Here is a 13,439-nt window from a genome sequence, read left to right on the forward strand (position 1 = left end):
TGTAAAGTCTCCCACCAGAGATTATGGAAATCCTTCCAAGGGGAAACCCAAAAAAAAAAAATCACCTTTTCAGATGAACCCAGCTTCTGAAGCCAGCTCTGTGAGCCTTTTCCAAGAAAAACAAAGTGAAAAAATTATGGAGTTTATGGTAATTAATGAAGGTTTCAGCCTAGAAAGGAAAATGGAGGATACAGTACCCAGCCGCTCTCAGTCTTCACTGGTCTTGGATGAGTGGAAGTTAACAGGTGATCTCTCATCAACTCAAATAGATATTGGTCAGTTTGGTTCCTTAAAAGAAGACACCAAAATGTCAATTTCAGAAGGCACTGTTTCTGACACATTTGCAACTCCAGTTGATGAAGTTGTAGTAGAAAATACCTATTCCCATATAGAAGGAGTAGCTTCTGTCTCTATAGCATCTGTTGCTACTAGTTCATTTCCAGAACCAACTAGTGATGATGTATCTCCTTTGCGTGCTGAGGTTGAATCCCCCCACTCTACTGAAGTTGATGATTCCCTTTTAGTGTCAGTTCTACAAACACCAACAATGTTTCAGCAAACAGATATGTCTCCATCTAAAGAAGAATGCCCAAGACCCATGTCAATTTCTCCATCAGATTTCTCATCTAAAACTACAAAATCAAGAAACCCAGTGCACAATCACAGATCTCCTGAGCAGTCAGCTATGTCAGTAGAATTTGGTCATGAGTCCCCTGAGCAGTCTTTAACAATGAACTTCAGTAGGCAGTCTCCAGAGTCTCCTACTGTAGGCACTAGTGTATACCATATATCTGAAAATGGACGGACAGAAGTAGATTATAGCCCTTCAGATATACAGGAACCTATTTTTGCATGGAAGACTTCCCCTGTGGAGCAGTCATCTTGCTCTCAGGAGAAGGATATTTCAGAAATTATTTCAGTTTCTCAAATTGAAGCTTCATCCTCAACTTCATCAGCTCATACACATTCCCAGTTAACTTCACCACTGCCAGAAGAAACCTTTTCAGGTGCTGTTCCACCCAAACATATGTCACTACATTCCTCTTTTGCTTCAAAAAAGATGCAGAGCCTAGGAGAAAAGCTTTCACCAAAGTCTGACCTGTCTCCATTAAATCCAAGGGAATCTTCTCTGTACTCTCCTAGTTTTCCAGATTCACATCCTGCAATCATAGAAGCTGTGTCAGCTACTCACACATCTTCATTATCTTTGCAATTGTCCTCTGTCAAAGCATTTGGTTGCCAAGAACTCCTAACAAAGCACAGTCCAGAACCTTTAATCAGCCCAGAAAAAGAAGACTTAGAGAAAAGCAGCAGATCACAAGAAGAACCTAGTTATTCTTACAAGGCCTCAGAGAAAACTGTTAGGTCACCAGAGGATATTAGCTACTCCTATGAGGCAGTTTCAACATCTAGATCACCTCAGTCCACACATTATTCCTATAAGATGACAGGGAAAACGATGGGGTCACCAGGAGTCACAGATTATTCATATGAGATAATTGGAAAAGCTGCCAGATCACCTGATGCTATGGATTACTCCTTTGAGACAACAGGGAAAGCCACCAACTCACCTGAAGCCACAGATTTCTCATTTGAGACAACTGGGAAAACCACCAGGTCATCCAAAGTTACTAGCTATTCCTATGAAGCAAGTGCACATTTTACTCCAGAAAAATCTTTAGCAGCGTCTCGTCAAGATGTTGACTTATGCCTTGTGTCTTCCTGTGAATGTAAACATCCTAAAACTGAACTTTCACCATCATTTATCAACCCAAATCCCCTTGAGTGGTTTGCAAGTGAAGAACAGTCTCAATATCAAAAGAAAACATTAACTCAATTTATAAGATCTCAGCCACCTTCTGGGGGAAAGCAGCAAGGGAGGCAGTGTGATGAAACCCCTCCCACATCCATGAGTGAGTCTGCCCCATCTCAGACTGATTCAGATGTTCGCCCTGAGACTGAGGAATGCCCTTCCATCACTGCAGATGCTAACATTGATTCTGAAGATGAGTCAGAAACCATTCCAACAGACAAGACAATTACATACAAGCAAATTGACCCACCACCTGCTCCAATGCAGGATCACAGCCCTTCCCCTAGGCACCCTGACATCTCCATGGTTGATCCAGAGATTATGCCCACTGATCAGAATTTGGGTAAACCTTTGAAGAAGGACCTCAAAGAAAAGACAAAAACAAAAAAGCAGGGTACTAAGACCAAGTTGTCTTCTCCTTTAAAAAAAAGTGATGGTAAATCAAAACAAGTCGCTTCACCAAAACCAGCTGTACAGGAATCTTTGAACAAAAATTCCAAAACAGTTTCTCAAAAAAAGGAGTCTGTGGAGAAAGCAACCAAAAATATCTCTTATCCAGAAGGAAAGTCTCAAGTGGAAGAGAAAGATAAGGACACCAAGAATGCAGCAAATGCATCAACACACAAGTCAGCAAAGACTGAAACCACAGGTAAAGACAGGAGTTTCCTAATGTTAAGATTTTCTTTGTTGTTGCAGTGAAGTTAGGTTGCCTTTACATCAGCTGACAATGTGGTTTGTAGCAAACCCCCAAGGAAAATTCATGTTTTAAATATAAATCTGGCATATTATAGCTACATTTAAATTAATGAAATTCACGGAATTAAATTTTGCAATCTGATAAATTTGATGTATCAGTTTGCTCAGATGCAAAGAATTAGAGAGGGTACATCAAATATAAAAAACTTAATACTGTCTGAATTGTTAACTATTAGAATTAAAGGTACCACTTCTGTAGGTGAAACAAAATTACTTTATTCATAGTAATAATTATATGGGCATAATGTTCTTAACATAAACGAATGCAATTCAATATTGTGAGAGGCATAGGTATAATCAGACATTGGATGCTTTTATTACTTTGCCTGATGAATTTTAAAAATAGTATTTAAAAAAAATTATAACAATAGTAAGAGCACTTTCAGTGAGCTGAGCATGTACATCACATAATCCAGTTGTGGTTGAATGACCTTGGCTGGACACTAGGTGCCCACCAATCTGCTCTACCACTCCCTAGCTGGACAGGGGAGAGAAAATCAGATGGAAAACAACTCATAGGTTAAGATAAGGCAGTCTACTAAAGTGAAAGCAAAAGTTTGAGCACACACAAGCAAAGAGAAAAAAAGAGTTTATTGTCTACTTCCCATCAGCAAGAGATGTTCAGTCACTTTCTGGAAAGCAGGGCTTCAGCTCATGCAGCAGCTGCTCTGGAAGGCAAACATTGTAGAATAACCAATGACACCAGTTTCCTCCTCTCTCCCTTAGCTTTTATATCTGAGCCGTTGTCAGATGGTATGGAATATATTCCTTTGGTCAGTTTGGGTCAGCTGCCCTAGTTGTGTCCCCACCCAGGATCTTGCCCACTTCCAGCCCTTTGTTGGGGGGCAAGAGAATGTTAGATAGCTCTGACGTTGTGCCAGCGCTGCTCAGCATTAGCCAAAACATTGTTATGTTGTCAACACCTTTCCAGCTACAAATGCAAACCACAGCACTGTGAGGGTTGCTATGGGAAAATGAACTCCAGCTCAGCCAGAACCAATACACAGATTAAGTTTTATGCCATCAGTGATGACTAAACATCCAGAAAACGAATGTAATTTTGAATTACTCTTGCGTATTCCAAGTAGCAATAAAATATGAATTAGATTACCAAAGGACACATTGTGCTAATATTTGTTTCTGGCACATCTTGTTGGAGAATATTCTGGGGATACTTGGATTTTGCTGTTTTCAGGACTGATGTTTTATTAAAAACTTTTTCAAGGAGCAAGTGTAGGATTCAGTACAAGAAAACCAGCATTCAGGTCTCGGTAGCTTCATAATTTTAAGTGGTCCACTATTCCTTTCTTACATAATTATTTGCATGTCACTCCTAGTAGATGTTTTTCAAAGCAGCAGTGCAGTTCCTCATGCTGTACATTTCTCCAGCACTTCATTTTTATATTATTCTTCTTCATTGAGGCATACTTCTAAGGTATATTCTAGCACTGAAGACAAGGGTCTATTCAATAATGACATTTAAGTGTAATATCTAATAAATTATGCAATGTTAGCATATACAATTCAGAAAGGTGCATCACAGTTTTTTATGATAAAAGATTGTAAAAGGGTTTTTTTGTATACCCAATAGTTTAAAACTCTCTAATTAAGGGAATCTTATCATATTATGATGCTTATTTGACATATTGCCCTGTGATGAATGGCAGGTCCCACTAGGCAATTATATTGGACTTGCCTGTATTTTCAATATGTAATCCTAAATAGAGTGCATTGTTCAGATAATTTAGTTTACCAAATGTGATGGGTTGACACTGGCTAAATGTCAGTGCACCTATGAAAATTATTTATTCATTTTCTTCTGCTATAGTTAAGCAGAGGAGGGGGAAAGAAAATTCATGAGGTGAGATAAGGATTAGGAGAAAAACACTTTAAAGGCAAAACCTGCTTAAAACTTTAAAAGGTATAAACAAAAATTTATTAACAGGATTGAAAGAGGAAATAAGAACTAAAAATAAACTGTTAGAACACCTTTTTCGTCCCCTCCCCCCCCATTCTTTCTTTCTCACCAACACTGCAGGGAGATAAAACATGGGATTTTTAGTCACTTTGTCACTTCTAAAAATTTTTCATTTGTTTACTTAAGGAAAGAAGTCTCTTTTGTTATGCCATGGGGTTTCTCCTACAGGAAACAGTTCTCTGTGAACTTTTCCAATGTGGTGTTAATTTTCACTGCTAACAGTCCTCCCAGAACCTGCTTTCAACGTGAAGTCCCTTCCATGGCTTGCAGTCTTCCCACAACTGCTTTTCATGGGCCATTTAGCTTATGGGTGCAGTTTTTAAAGATGAGTTGTTCTAGTATAAAAGCAAGAGTCCTCTTGCTCTATTTCTGAAAGCAAGGGTTTTCTTTCTTTCTGTTCAACCTACTCACCCAATTGCAGCTTTTCAGTATCCACGTGCTCCAGCACCGGTGCCTTTTTCTCATGGGCTGTGGGGTGAATGCTGCATCCCCCCCATGCACTTCATGAATTACAGAGAAACAGTTTCCTGTATTATAATCCTCACCACAGATTGAAGAAGAGTTTCAGCTCTGACGCTCGGAGCACTTCCTCCTCCCCCTCTCTTTTTTGCACCAACCTTAGTGTTGCCATATTGTTCTCCTCATGCGTCTTCACTTTTTCCTTTTCTCTGACTTAGGAGAGAATCAGTGTTTGTAGGTTCATTTGTTCTCAAGTTCTATCAATTGAAACAGTTTTTATAGATCTCTGCAGCGCTGAAAGGTTAAGTTTGTCCAGGCTCCACAATCGGGGAATTGCTTGCCATGCTTCTCTCTCTATTGGTCACGTGGTGTCTGCAGGCACTGCGCAAGCCACACTGGCTGCTGGCTCCACTCCACGCCTATTCTTCATGTGGGACGCCGAAAAAAGAAAAGCTGCTGCTGCTGCTTTTGTCTTTCTGTCAGCAGCATGGATAGTTAAAAGCAGCTAAGTAAATATAGTCCATTGCAAGCCATGCTGAGACAAACTGCGGCTGTGTGGCGCTGCCCTGGCTGCATGGTTGCTTGCGGTGCTGGGATGGCCCCCAGCAGCATGGCTTGGCAGCCGTGCCAGGACAGTGTCCAGTGGCCCCTTCTGGGAAGGGGCCCAGGCCTGTCTCTCCACCCCTCTTTTGAGAGCAGAGTGTTGTTGGATACTACTGGGAACCAGGGAAAAAGCAGCCTTGAAGCTCTGCCCTTCTCAAGCTGCTTTTTCCCTGGTTCCCAGTAGTATCCAACGACAGCAGAGAGCAAGAGAGTTTCCCGCAGTTATTCGTTTTTAAATATATTATGGAGGTGTTATCAGCTTTTTTCTAATTGACTTAGCAGTGTGCTAGTTGTCAGAACTAGCTAGCAATTGGTTTTGCCAGGCACGGAGGAAGCTGCTAGCAACTCCTCACAAAAAATCACTTCTGTGGCTTTTTCCCTCTTCACCACAAATCAATTAATGCAAAACCAGCACGCCAAACTTCATCCTCTGTAACATCATGAGGAGATCAATTAAACATAAATGGTGATCATCTAGATGAAATTAGTGGCTGAATCCTGATTGTCAGTTCACACCATGATTCAGTGTGCAGCAAAAGCAGCTATTTTTGACCTCTTCTTAGAACAGGTGCTATGCTATGTATAGCAGAAAAACATGTTTCCTTCTACTTTTTGTGATAAGTGGTTAGTTTGCGCATGCAAATAAGGAACCAGCAGACAAACAAACACTTGTTCTCAGTTTCCTGCAGTAATTGCTTTAGGAAGTTACTCTTTTCTCTCAATTTCCACTTTGCCCCTCCTTTTGTTCACATGTAGCATCTTCCTGATGCACCTGTAAGACAGTTTGAACATATCAACAGCTACTATGTCTTGGTATGAGCTGATACCCCAAATCTCAGGACCACTTCTGCATTGCTCCCTGTGTGACCCTAGCCTTTATAATCATGCATACCTGAGACTTTCAAAAAGTTGTACTTCTTAAATTGGAAAATAATACTGCCATTTACTGAATGGTAATTCAGTAATCACGGTCCTGCATAGTAATTGTTGGATAATAGTATAATGCTGGGAAAGGTTTGGTCAAATGTTGGTTATGCAGTAGTGAGGTTTTTTTATTGTATTATATAGTTAGCTATTTTTATTCAATTTTTTCCTCCCAGTCCAATTGCAACTGGCAAACAACAAAGTTGGAATGTGTTATTAGTTGTAGGAGGGTAATGCCATAACTGTTTCAGGGGACACAGAAGTACAATTGTAGCTATGTATTGTTTAACTAAGACAAGCAATTTTAAGAATTTAATCTCAGCAGTTATAGTGGTAATTAACAAATGCATGTTTTAACTAGCCTGTGATATCTTCTTTTGTTGTTTGATTTCCAAAGGAGCTGGGAATATTAAGTCATCAAAATCTACATCAGTGCCTCCAGGACCTCCAATGTATTTGGATCTGGTATACATTCCCAACCACAGCAATAGAAAGAACGTTGATGTTGAGTTTTTCAAGAGGGTGCGGTCATCCTACTATGTGGTGAGCGGAAACGATTCTGCAGCTGAGGAGCCAAGCAGGACTGTTCTGGACTCCCTGCTGGAGGGCAAGGCCCAGTGGGACAGTAATATGCAGGTAGGCTCTTCACTAGTATGTCCCATCTCTGAGGGTCTCTTCAGGTGTGAGACCTCCCCAGAGAGGGTAAGCAGGTGGTCAGAAGTCTGGTTCTCTCGGAGGCACCGGCAAGAAAGCAGCTTGAGACGATCTTGTGTTGTTTCAAGGCAGTTTATTTATCTTATCTTTAAAAATGTTTCTGCCAGTCTGACACAGGCCCGCTCTGCAGGTCGACGATTGCAGAAGAACCCCTGGCTGGAATGTGCCAAGGTCTTTATACTCTAAACTACGTATACAATATTTACAAATTTTCCCCAATGCCATGCAACCTCTTTACAATGTCCAGTCCATTCCCCATCCAATCTGTGGTTCCCAGGGTGCAACTTCAACATGGATGACACAAAGAAGAAGGAGGAAGAAGCCCACCAAACCCAGGATCCTCCATCTTGACCACATGGCCCTAAATATAAACAATCTAAAAACCTACATATACTACATTCTAATATTCTAATTTACACTCTCCTCATCATTATTTTCTGTGTCTCTTCTCTCAACGTTGGCAAATTCTCCCAAGGAGCCAAATCCAGCCCCTGCAGCTCCTGGACAGCACTCGAGGGTCTCTGAGGGGTCTGCCGGGGGGTCTTTGCATCCCCAGAGGAGCCAGAGAGATACCCTGGACCCCCACATCTCCCCCTCTGTTTGCACCAAAAAGACCTCCTTCATGGTTGTGTCCAGAGCCCTTCTGTTGGGGGTTGAGTGTTTTTGTGTTACTGTGTCAATTGAAAGAATTTTTCCCATTATCATGCCAATGGAGCTGGCTGGGCTACACCCAGGATATCTGATGAGTCCAGACAAAGGGGTGGGTGGGAACGGCTCTTGGAGGGGCCTCTGAGGCTTCCGGGAGGGCACTCGCGTTTCCGGCGAGCTCGGAGGAGGACGCGCGGGATCGTCAGCCACGCGGTGGAGCACAGCAGAGCCAGACCCTCTGTGATCACCTGCCCTGCATCTGACCCGTTCCAGCCTCCTGCCTCTGCGGACACAGCTGATCACCCAGACACACACGGTGAGCGAGGAGCCGCCGCTCCAGCCCGTTCCCGCCCGGGACCGGCGTGGTCGCTGCCGCCCCTCCCCCCTCCCTCCTGCCTCCGTTCCCGTCTGCTATCGGCAGATCCAGTCTGTGGACTAAGCACAGAGACAGCGTGCTTGCATCTAAAGGGACTGACACCGAGTTATCTATTTTGTTCTGTTAGCAATTTTAACTGTTATTGTTTTCTGCTTGTACAGTTAGATATATTAGTAAAAGAGCTGTTATTCCCACCCCCTTATCTCTGCCTCAGAGTCCTTGATTCAAACAATTATAATACTCGGGGGAGGGGGAGTGGAACCAAAGTCTCTATTCCAAAGGGAAACTTCTGCCCTTACTGGCAGACACCTGTCCTTTCAAACCAGGAGAGATTTTGGCGCCCAGACGTGGGACAGAGGGCACTGAGTTGAGAGTTAAGACAGGAATAACAGCTCTCTTAAATGGCAATATGTTGTCTGGTTTAATCTGGTTTGTGTTCCATGTGGTCACAGCCATCTCCCTCCCATTTGCAAGCCCTTTTTTGAATTTGGGCCCCTCACCAAGGTTGCTGTGGCTATTGTCCAATTGGTTTGGTGGATTGATTATGTCAGGAATTCATGGGTTTTTAATTTTTTCTGGGAAGCGGTTGCATGGATCCGGAGCTATCATACTCTAACTGCATGTTTCTGGGGCTATTTCAGTAATGGTGCTTACTGTGAAATAACGAGTGCAAGGGAAATTTTCTCCCAACCCATCACCCAGTTTTTTGAGGCTACCCCACTGGTTCTCAAGGATTTCAGATCTGTTTTAATTGCCAGTGCTATTATACAGTGGCTGGTGTTGCTGGTAGGCTTGTTCTACTTAGCATTCAGAAACAAGGGAATATTGGCTTGGACGACAACTCTGATACCTGCCCAGGGACTAGGGATATTGCCCCCGAACCTGCCTCTGCCCCTGGGACTAGGGATGCTGCCCCAGAGCCTGCCCCTGGGACTAGGGATGCTGCCCCAGAACCTGCCTCTGCCCCAGGGACTAGGGATGTTGCCCCAGAACCTGCCTCTGCCCCAGGGACTAGGGATGCTGCCCCAGAGCCTGATGCTGCCCCACAGCCCACCGCAGAAATGAGCCACCCAGAGTGGGTGGGGGCTCTAGTGAAGGATATAGGCCAAATGCTGAAAGAGCATAGCCAGATGATGAAGGAGTATTTTTCTCCAGCTGGTGAGAAACCCTCCCCCTGCCCTAAAGAGGGAGAGTCAGATGGTGCTGCAGTGGAACCCGTAGATGTTGTATCTGTCCAGGTTCCAGCTGGATCACAGGAGCAGCCACAGCCAGCAGCAGTTGCTCCTGTGGAAACTAGGAAATCTAAGATTAAAACGAGGCACTTAGATAATGGGGATCAGCAAGGAGGGTCCTCACAACCAGCAAGGGAGCCAGAGGTTGAGATTGTCACCGAGTCCCTCTCATACGATAGTCTCCGTAACCTGCGTAAAGACATTGCTCGGCAGGGCCGTGAGCCTTTTACAACTTGGTTACTCCGGGTCTGGGACCTTACGGGAACAGGTGTACAACTGGATGGAACTGAGGCCAGGAATTTGGGATCCTTGGCCCAGGATTCAGGTGTGGACCAGATATTCGTAAGGGAGCAAGGCCTCCTTTCCCTCTGGGACTGGCTTTTAATGAGTGTGAGAGAGAAGTTTGTACACAGAGAGAGAATGCAGGAGCACCACCATAGGATGCGCTGGAAGACCCTTGAGGAAGGGATCCAGCAGCTGAGAGAGACAGCAGTATTAGAGGTACTCTTTGGGAGGGATGGACAGCATGACAATGACCCTGGCAAGGTCAAGTGTACAGGGCAGATGTTATGGAATCTGGCAACCTGGGGTCCATCTCAATATACCACCTACATAGCAATGATTTATGCCGATAACAATCCAGAGACAGTGTGTTCTGTTGCCAACAAACTCAGAAATTTCGAGAGCATGATGAATGGCCCAATGCAGGGTAATGTCTCTGCCGTGGCCAGGGACCTCCAACAGGTCGAAGATAGGATGAGGGATATGAGGGAGGAGATGATGGAGGAGATGAGGGAGGTGAGGGAGGAGGTGAGGAAGATCAGCGTAGCACCAGTACGAGTCACAGGCCCCCAAGTCAGAGCTTCACGTCCCTCAGCTAGGGAGAGAGGGTACACCTCACGAGCTGACCTGTGGTTTTTCCTGCGAGACCATGGGGAAGACATGGGAAAATGGGATGGGAAACCCACTTCTGTCCTGGCAGCACGGGTGAGTCAGCTCAGGGAGGGAAATGCTAACCGAGGGAACCACACTAAAATGAAGGTAGCCTCAACCTCCCACAAGCAAGGTGCAGGGTATTACAGCAAGGAGGATGTTCTGTCAGATCCCCTGGAAGGAACCTCCACTATGTATGCCCAGGAAAGAAATAATAACCAGGGCTAGAGGGGCCCTGCCTCTAGCCAGGGAGAGGCATGGGATGACAGGATCTATTGGATAGCGTGGGTGCTATGGCCAGGCATGTCAAAGCCACAGAAACATAAAGTGTTAGTTGATACTGGTTCACAATGCACCCTGATACCATCAGAACATGTGGGGAAGGTACCTGTTTCCATTGTTGGGGTGACGGGGGGATCACAGGAATTTACTTTGCTGGAAGCTGAGATTAGCCTGACAGGGAAGGGGTGGCAGAAACATCCAATTGTAACTGGCCCAGGGGCACCGTGCATTCTAGGCATAGACTTCCTCAGGAACGGCTACTACAAAGACCCAAAGGGGTTCAAGTGGGCTTTTGGAAGAGATGCTGTAGAGACAGAGAGCATTAAGCAGTTGAACACCTTGCCTGGACTGTCAGAAAACTCCTCTGCAGTAGGACTCCTGAAAGTGACTGAGCAACAGGTGCCAATTGCCACCATGACCGTGCACCGCCGGCAGTACCGGACAAATCGAGATGCTGTGATCCCCATCCACAAAATGATCCGTGATCTAGAGAGCCAAGGGGTTGTCAGCAAGAGCCACTCACACTTCAACAGTCCTATCTGGCCTGTGCAGAAATCTGAAGGAGAATGGAGACTGACTGTGGACTATCGGGCATTGAATGAAGTGACTCCACCACTGAGCGCTGCCGTGCCGGACATGCTGGAACTTCAGTACGAGCTGGAGTCCAAGGCAGCAAGGTGGCATGCCACCATTGACATTGCAAATGCATTCTTCTCCATTCCTTTGGCAGCAGAATGCAGGCCTCAATTTGCTTTCACCTGGAGGGGCGTGCAGTACACCTGGAACCGACTGCCCCAGGGGTGGAAGCACAGCCCCACCATCTGCCACGGACTGATCCAGGCTGCACTGGAGAGGGGTGAGGCTCCAGAACATTTGCAGTACATCAATGACATCATTGTGTGGGGGAACACAGCAATGGAGGTTTTTGAGAAAGGAGAGAAGATCATCCAGATTTTGCTGGGAGCCGATTTTGCCATTAAAAAGAGCAAAGTCAAAGGATTTGCCCGAGAGATCCAGTTCCTGGGAGTGAAGTGGCAGGATGGATGGCGCCAGATCCCCACTGAAGTCATCAATAAGATCACTGCAATATCCCCACCAACAAGCAAGAAGGAGACACAAGCTTTTCTAGGTGCTATCGGCTTTTGGAGAATGCACATCCCTGAGTACAGCCAGATTGTGAGCCCTCTCTACCAGGTCACTCGCAAGAAGAACGATTTCCATTGGGGCCCTGAACAAAAGCAAGCCTTCGCCCAGATCAAACAGGAAATCGCTCATGCAGTGGCCCTTGGCCCAGTCAGGACAGGACCAGAGGTAAAGAATGTGCTCTACTCTGCAGCCGGGAACCATGGTCTGTCCTGGAGCCTTTGGCAGAAGGTGCCTGGTGAGACCCGGGGCCGACCCCTGGGATTCTGGAGCAGAAGCTACAAAGGATGTGAAGCCAACTACACTCCCGCAGAGAAGGAAATCTTGGCTGCCTATGAGGGAGTTCAAGTTGCCTCAGAGGTGATTGGCACAGAAGCACAACTTCTCCTGGCACCCCAACTGCCAGTGCTGGGGTGGATGTTCAAAGGAAAGGTTCCCTCTACTCACCACGCCACCGATGCCACATGGAGCAAGTGGATTGCCCTCATCACGCAGCGCGCCCGTATTGGTAACCCAAATCGCCCTGGGATTTTGGAGATAATTACGAACTGGCCAGAAGTTGAAGATTTTGGTCTCGCTGATGAAGAGGAACAGAAGCAAGTGACCCGGGCTGAAGAAGCTCCACCGTACAACCAGCTGCCAGCAGATGAAACACGCTACGCCCTTTTCACCGACGGTTCCTGCCGCATTGTGGGGATGAACCGGAAGTGGAAAGCTGCCGTATGGAGCCCCACACGACAGGTTGCACAAGCTACCGAAGGAGAAGGTGGATTGAGTCAACTTGCTGAACTCAAAGCTGTTCAGCTGGCCTTAGACATTGCTGAGAGAGGGAAATGGCCAAAGCTCTACCTTTACACTGATTCGTGGATGGTAGCCAATGCTCTGTGGGGTTGGCTGGAAAGGTGGAAAAAGGCTGACTGGCAACGTAGAGGAAAACCAATCTGGGCTGCTGATGAGTGGAAAGACACTGCCACTCTGGTAGAGAAGCTCCCCGTGAAAGTCCATCATGTGGATGCCCATGTTCCCAAGAGTCAGGCTAATGAAGAACACAGGCACAACAAGCAGGTAGATCAGGCTGCACAAATAGAGGTCTCAGAGATAGACTTAGATTGGGAACACAAGGGAGAACTGTTCCTGGCTCGATGGGCCCACGATGCCTCAGGCCATCAGGGCAGAGACGCCACCTATAAGTGGGCACGAGACCGAGGGGTAGATCTAATCATGGACAGCATCTCTCAGGTTATTCATGACTGTGACACGTGCGCTGCCATCAAACAGGCCAAGCGGGTGAAGCCCCTCTGGTATGGGGGGCGATGGTCCAAATATAAGTATGGAGAGGCCTGGCAGATTGACTATATCACACTGCCTCAGACCCGCCAGGGCAAGCGCTACGTGCTGACCATGGTGGAAGCCACCACCGGATTGCTGGAGACCTACGCTGTGCCCCACGCCACTGCTCGGAACACCATCCTGGGCCTGGAAAAACAAGTTCTCTTGAGACATGGTACCCCTGAAATAATTGAGTCAGACAATGGGACTCATTTCAAAAATAGCCTTATAAACACCTCGGCTAGAGAA

The sequence above is a fragment of the Erithacus rubecula genome, assembly GCF_903797595.1.
Source record: "Erithacus rubecula genome assembly, contig: SUPER_W_unloc_1, whole genome shotgun sequence".
Lineage (NCBI taxonomy): Eukaryota > Metazoa > Chordata > Aves > Passeriformes > Muscicapidae > Erithacus > Erithacus rubecula.